Source organism: Crocuta crocuta, unplaced genomic scaffold, assembly GCF_008692635.1.
Source record: "Crocuta crocuta isolate KB4526 unplaced genomic scaffold, BGI_CrCroc_1.0 scaffold1097, whole genome shotgun sequence".
Lineage (NCBI taxonomy): Eukaryota > Metazoa > Chordata > Mammalia > Carnivora > Hyaenidae > Crocuta > Crocuta crocuta.
The window spans coordinates 296128-303627 of NW_027532638.1; the positions used below are offsets into that span (position 1 = coordinate 296128).

General features: G+C 49.1%; 1 non-coding gene across 1 annotated transcript; it reads left to right on the forward strand.

Annotated features, from left to right (window-relative positions):
- The first annotated feature begins 5375 nt into the window (after positions 1–5375).
- TRNAS-UGA (transfer RNA serine (anticodon UGA)) lies at positions 5376–5457 on the forward strand. Its single transcript has one exon. It is a non-coding gene; the product is annotated as a tRNA-Ser (tRNA).
- The last annotated feature ends 2043 nt before the right edge of the window (positions 5458–7500 follow it).

Sequence of the window (7500 nt, forward strand, 5' to 3'; positions counted from 1 at the left end):
GGGAGACGGGATGGGGGTGGGGGGGGACCCCTTCTGCCCCCGGGAAGCTCCGCCCCGCGGACACTGGACGGTAAACGCAGAAAAACCTCGACCGCCTTCGCAGCCGGGCTTGGTCTGCGGAAGCTTGAGTCGCTCGTAGGGCGAACCTTTCCCGAACTTCTCCGCAGTAAGAGTCCCTGGCGTCGCGGAGGGGACACGCCAGCGAGGGTGGGGACAGCGGGGGACAGTAAGCGATCCCAGGCTGTCAAGCCGAAGGCTGAGGACGGAAGCGAATCGTCTTTACCGAGAGTAAGTAATCGCAGGTGTCAGGGTGCGACCCCCCCCCCACAAGCCCCCGGGAGGCGCCCCTGCAGCCGCCGTGGCGTCTGAGGCACAGACGTCGGATGCGGAAGGAAGTGATCCCGGAAGAGGCGCCGCCCGTGGGCGAAATCCGACCTCGCGAGACGGCGGCTCCGGAGCCACAGCGCGTGTCCTTCAGGCCCTGAGGCCCCCTGACCGTCCCACCCGCCGGCAGACAGACAGACTGAAACTCCTCTGCCACGCCGGGTCAAGTGTTTTCCAGAAGCCTCAGGAACAGCAGACACCAGACTCGTGAGCACGTCCAACACAACTGACCTNACGATAAATAAATACTGTTAGATCTTAACCCAAAATATAAAATAAATATCCATGATTCCTTGCAGATATAAAAACATTTTACTGAATAAATAAATAAATGGGGGAGAGAGGCTGGTTGTCTGGGCAACAATCTATGGTGAAAGTGTAAGAGGCGCTTTTGATGGCTTGATGGTGGACTGAGACGTTTGTTCAGGACTCAAGGGCCTGCTTTGAACTGTGAGCATCAGGGAGTCTCCAGCGGGGCTTTTACCACCGTCGCAAGGCCAAGTTCCCTGCAAGACTGAGGTCAGTTCCATATCAGAGAAGTGGCTGGAACAGGTCGGTGGGAATTGTTTGAAATGTTCATGCTCATCCCCCTCCCGATAAAATACCACTGAAAAATTATTCTCCTCTTTCCCAAGATAAAGAACTCATTAGAGTAAAGATTTATCATATATTTCTTTTGCCTCATGATTCCAGATCATATTAAATAAAATCTGTGAAACCCCTTTCCCACAAAGACGCCCTTAGATACATGCACGTATCATTTTGCAAACTATTGCAGGGCGTTCATGGACCCCGGCTCTGCATCTTCTGCATTTGCAGATTCTCCTATGTCACCTAACCTGATGAGTAACTAAATAAAAACAAATTCTCTAAGTAGAAATGAAGCATCACACTGCTGAAGGAAAACCACCTTTTAATTGTGGCTGAATTTCTCGTTAATCTTTGTCTTGTGAATTAGGTCAAGGTTGCATCCATGACTGAAGCTGAAATACTAGTGGGACTGGTTCTTAGAGGGCTGTTGGGGTGCAGATTCCCGAGCATGCGGTCTGGGGAGACATGACTCGGATGTAAGTAGGGCCTATGGGATGGGGGCGGGGAGGGGCAGGCTCACTTCTGGCGGGGCAATCGGACCTCTACTTCATTCTCTCTGAGAAGACCCCTTACATTCTGACCTTCTCCCGGGATTGGTGGCGAAGTTGGCATGTAAATGGCAGGCAGGTGCCAGACAGCTTTTTCTCTCTTGACTCTCAGTGAGTTCTCAAAATCCTGTGTCACTTAAACCTAGTTTCTAGGGCACCTGGGTGGTTCAGTTGGTTGAGCATCCAACTTGGGCTCAGGTCATAATCTCATGGTTCATGGGTTCATGGGTTCAAGCTCCACATTGGACTTTGTGCTGACAGTATGGAGCCTGCTTCGGATTCTCTGTCTTTCTCTCTGTCCCCCTCATCCACTCTCTCTTTGAAAAATAAACATTTTCTTGAAATAAAAAATAAATATACCTAGGTTCCTTGGGCTTTCTCCTGTCCACCCACAGAGGCACTGTTACCTCCCAGTCATAATTATCTCATAAACCATATTCCAGCAGAAGGCCTTGCTGCTTCCTGAAGATTAAGAGATAAAGTAGAAAGGTTCCCAGAGGAAGATGCAGAAAGTATGAATAAAAATGGCACATTATCATCAAATTGAAGTGAATATTGATGAATGTCTTCTAAAGGAAAAAATGAATGTAGAATTTAAATGCATGCAAAAATGGCATTTAAATCAAGAAAGGGATGAATAGAATTAAAATTTTCTAATATTAAGTCCTTTGCATTATCTGGAAAAATGGTAACATAAGAACTGTTAGGTCAGGACTATATGTGGTGACCTGTAGGCTCACCATTAAAAGAAAATTAAAGGAATATGCAACTTGTATGTTGATAGAGAGGAAATATTAGAATAACAACTACCCAATCAACACAAAAGCAGACAAGATATGAAAGGAGACATAAAAGGACCAGATACTAAACGAAGTGGGATGTATCAGAAGGGACAGAAAACTACACATAGTAGGATGATCATCTTAACCCAAAACGCATTCTGTAATCTGTTGATTGGGATGGGGCTGAACGGGCATCTGGGGCGCTGTCCCCGCTGCATCTACTTCCGGACCTGTGTGGGGTCCCATCATATTCTCCGCATGAGGAATCACTGCTGTGTGCATGTAGCTTGCATCCACCTCTATACATGCGTGTTCATGAAGAGAAACAGAGAGTTAAACACACACACACGTTAGTCCCCAATTGGCAGTATTTTCCAAGTTGTTTCATTGTGATTATGCATAGATGAATAAAAATTGTGGCATCTGGGGTGCCTGAGTGTTCTCGTGTATCTTCCTAGCAGTTCGTTCAGGGCCGGTTTCCTGCCTGCACCCTCACGCAGGAGATTTGTGTCTCTAATCCTTTTTACCATGCCAAGTTCAAGTTTCATCCCCATGATGACTACTTGGATGATTCTGGCTCCAGGCTGACGGGGTCACTTCCTACTCTGTGTGAAATCCATGGGGCAATGGGGCGATGAGATGCCGAGCTCAGAGCCCAGAGCCGAGCATCTGTGGAAGCTACCCCTGCCCCCCTGGACACATGCCCCCCCCCAGCTGCATTTTTGAAAATCTAGTCTATTTTTATTAATAATAAAAGTCTTTTCCTAACTAAACAAGGCCAAGAGCGGAAGACCTTGTCTGCAAACACTTTGCAAACATGGAGCTAACTGTTCCAGAGCATTTTAATGGTTTTTGTTCGGTGCTGATTCTGGCTTGTTCCAGTAAAAAAAGAACACTCCTCAAAAAAGTGCAATCTATACGTTCGTTTGTTGAGGACTAATTCTCAGAATCTGTGCATCCGTGTGGCAGTCTCTGCGGGCCACAAGCCTCACCTTTGTAGCTAGTTTTGGACTTCAATCTCAAATCTCTTATTTCTCTAATTTATTATTATTATTTGCTCAATATTGGGTTTTAAAAGTCAAATGGATTGACAAAGCCTATTTTAAAAAAACCAACAAAACCCAAAATGAACATGGCATTTTTCTGCACTAAATCCTCCCTAAACTGAACTCAGATTTCCTAGCTGCAACCATTCAGTTGCTAGCTCTCTGACCTTGGGCCAGACACTTAATGTCTGTGTTTATCTCCTTCCCAGTAAAACGAGGTGTCACTGGTCACTGCCATGGTTGACAAGTTGTCCCTTTGGACAATGGCCACTTGAGCCAATGTTTGGCTACTGGGTAATACTTATATCTAGAGAATACATCATAAAAAAGAAAAACGAGGAAAGAACATAACCCACAACCCTCAAACCCAGCAACCACACTAGCAACACTTTGGTGTATTTTCTCCCAACCTCCAAATATTTATAAAGCAAAATTCTACATAACCAAAGTCATGCATTATGTATTTTTAAAATCTGCTCTTTTCATTTGACATTTCATCATGTGCTTCTTTCCTGAGCTAACACAACTTCTCCCAAAATATTGGTATCAATAGCTTTGTAATATTCTTATATACACACACACACACATAACATTGAAGTTATATCATCATCCCCTCCCATTTTTGGAAATGTTTTAATTACGTTGTTATAACTAAAAGTATCATAAATGTCTTTGCATATAAATAATTTCCTTTAGTTCAGTTATTTCCCTAGAAGAGTTTGCTCCAAAATAAGTTCGCCGTGGAAGGAAGTAGCCATTTGCGCGGGCTTGCTCGGTGGGATGTGCAGCGCAGCCCCAGCAAGGATGTGTCCCACGCACACGGGAAGGGCGCTTAGCACCTGGGACCCGCCCTAACAAAGTACCGTGAAGTGGGGGCTTCAAGCAACGGAAATGTATCTTCTCACAGTTCCAGGGTCCAGACACCCAGATGCACGGCGTCTGCAGGTTGGTGTTTCCGGGGGGACTGAGGAGACGCGGTTTCCCGGCTCAACCTGGGCCCTGCGGGCCGCTCTCTCCGGCTTCCTGGGTTTGCAGCCTCTCTGTTCCCACTTCTGCCTCCCTCTTACGTGGCCCTTGTCCTTGTGTGTCTCCAAATCCCCTTCTCCTTATAAACACACTATGAAAGGCACGATGATTAGATTCAGGGCCCCGCCTCATCCACAATGACCTCATTTCAACTTGATTGCACCAGCAAAGACTCTTCTAATAGTCACACTCACAGGTGGCGGGGGAGGCGGGGGGCGTTGGAGGGCAGGATTGCAGCGGATCCTCCTGGGTCCACGGCGGGAGCATCCGTCCCTCCGCGCGCCCTACATGAGAACAGAGGCGGGAGAGTCCCCGACTGTATCCGCAAGCCTGGTGAATGTGCTGGGACGGAGCTGTGACAAAGCCCTTCGATCCCCGTTCTCGCCCCTGTGGGCCCTAAATTCTCCACTGAAAGAAGGACCTGGTTCCACCGCGTGCCGCTGGATCAAGTCTCTGCGCGCGGGGACAATCGGATCAGTTGAGCCAGACGCGGCCGCGCGCGCGCGCGCACACACACACACACACACACACACACACCGCTGTGTGTTAGGGGAGGTGCGCAGGGTCCTCGCCTTCNAGCAGGTGAAGGCCCTGGAAGCTCCCGAGGCTCCGGCGACGAGCGCTGGCCGCAGACGCCAGGAGCTCCGGGCCTCCCGGCGCGCTCCCGGGCCACTGGCACCTGCGGTCTGAGGCCGCCGGGCCCACCGCCCGCTCCAGAGTGCCCCCCGCGGACGCGCGGCCGGCGGTGCCGAAGGAGCGGGCTCTGGGCACTGACAGCCTTCCCTGAATTCCACCTGCGCCGTTCGCTTCCCTTGGCTCCTGGGTGACCCCTGCGCCCAAGGCCGCGAGGCCTCGCGTGGACGCTGACCCGACACCCGCACCCCGAGCCTCCCTCCCCGCGTCGCTTCCCGGAGTCCCCGCGCGTGCGGGTGCAGGGCGGCCCGGTGCTGCGAGGTGGCCGACCTTCAAAATCACTGGCAAGAGGCGCCTGCCGGCAGGTAGTCGTGGCCGAGTGGTTAAGGCGATGGACTTGAAATCCATTGGGGTCTCCCCGCGCAGGTTCGAATCCTGCCGGCTACGGTTTTGCCTTTGGCATCGCTCCTGTCCAATGCGAACTACTGAGTTCGGGTCGTCTTCCGGGCTCACCCTGCCTTACCTGTTACCTGTTTCTCTGGATTAAATAACCTCTTCCTCCGAGTCCAAACACCACTGTGTCTGAAACATTCACATCAGTCGCAAATGGATGAGCGAATCTGTTAGGGTGTGGACCTCTTGATTTGAGGAAGGCTATTTCTTTTCCTCAGTTAGGGCTCAGGGCCAACTTGGATTGCTCGGGATCGAAGCCAGGCTCCCATCTTCTGGAGATGAGGTGCTTTCCGTGCTACCGTCTGTTCTAGGGAACTCAGGGTTTATAAGGCAGTATTCACTTTAACAGCTACCATTGTTTGAATCCTTACTGTGTCCCAAGCACTGAATTTGGGATTACCTGCGTTACGTCATTTAATCCTACAGCCCTATCATGTAGGTAACGTAAGTCTCATTTTACAGGTAAAGAAACCCAAGATTGAGTTGCCCAACACCACACAGGAAAATGGTATCTACAGCAAGGACTTTCTTACATGCGGTTGTGAAGTCACTTTTGGCAAGTATCACAGAGAAGCAGTGGTTAGCGACTCAATCCTGGTGAAGTTTATACACAGGAATGACTTTAATATCCATTCGTATTTATCAAGCATTCATTACATACAAATTTCCAAGTGCTTTATGTGTGTTAGCTTGTATGATCCTTACAACATTCGTATGAAGTGAATACTATTATTATCCTTACTTTACAAACCTGAAAACAGACACGCATAGGAGTAAAATAATTTGGCCAAGGTCACCCAGCTAGTAAGTGGCATGGCTGAGCTTGAACTCTGTCTAGGTTCGCGTCTATACCCAGGGAGCCCAAAGCTGGCACAGGTGTGGGGGGCACTCAGGGTGCTTCCGCTGCTACTGGTCTATGCTTGGAAGTTAATTGTTGCTGCTCGGCTCTCTTATTCAGATTTTTGCCTCCAGAGAGAAATCTAAGTGGTTGGTCAGGAGTATGAGGTTGTTACCCACTGTGTCTGAAGTGTTTTGTTAGCTCAAGTTTAGGGGGTATCATTCAACAGCAATGAGGTTTTACCCGTTTTTGAGTGTTAGTAACTGATTATTATTGTAGCTTCATATGAATGATTAGTTTATAAACTACACCCATTAAACCTCAGTCTGAAAACTCCAGAGTCCAAGAGTGGGGGAAGTTTGTTAAACCATAGGAAGTGTGTCGGAGGCCGGCTCTGGCCGGGTCCAGGCGTCCCTGAAGGATGGATGGTGTCCGCGCGCGCGCGCGAGCGCCCCAAGATTCTTTCTGATCACGAGGCAGGCATCTCGCTCTGACTGGGGCTCAAATTTATTTTATAATTAAGTGTTTGGGGGAGAGCACAGNTCCAGGGGTCCCTGAAGGATGGATGGTGTCCGCGTGCGCGCGCGCGCGCGCGCGAGCGCCCCGAGATTCTTTCTGATCACCAGGCAGGCATCTCGCTCTGACTGGGGCTCAAATTTATTTTATAATTAAGTGTTTGGGGGAGAGCACAGAAGTGGCATTTGCCTTAGACCATGCTTTCTGATGACAAACTTCTTTGATATGATATGTAAGAATTTCCCGGAACACTGATTTGTAGAAGANGGTCACTCTGAATACTGATCACAAATACCATGGGGGGCTGGTGCTCCAAGCAGAAACAAGTGGGTGGGGGTGGATATCTGTCCTTAACTCTAAATTAGGCTCTTGGTCAGGGCCAGACTCAGTTGTAACTCTTGTGTTCTTAGCCCCCTTAATTATGTAAGTCTTGGATCTGCAAGGCCCATAGGAAGAGCCTTTTGACAATCATCCACAGCGCTTTCATCTGAAATCTCTTTTGAAAAGGCGGGAATATGCTTTTCCTCATGAGGTGTCTGTATGGGGAATATTGGTCTGATCTGGAATATTGTGAGGCCTGGTCAATACCAGCAGCCTCACTTCCAACATGAGCCAGTAGTAGCAGAGGGAGATCCCAGTTTTCGTTCCTCATGGCAGGAGCTGTGCAGACGCTGCCATTTCCT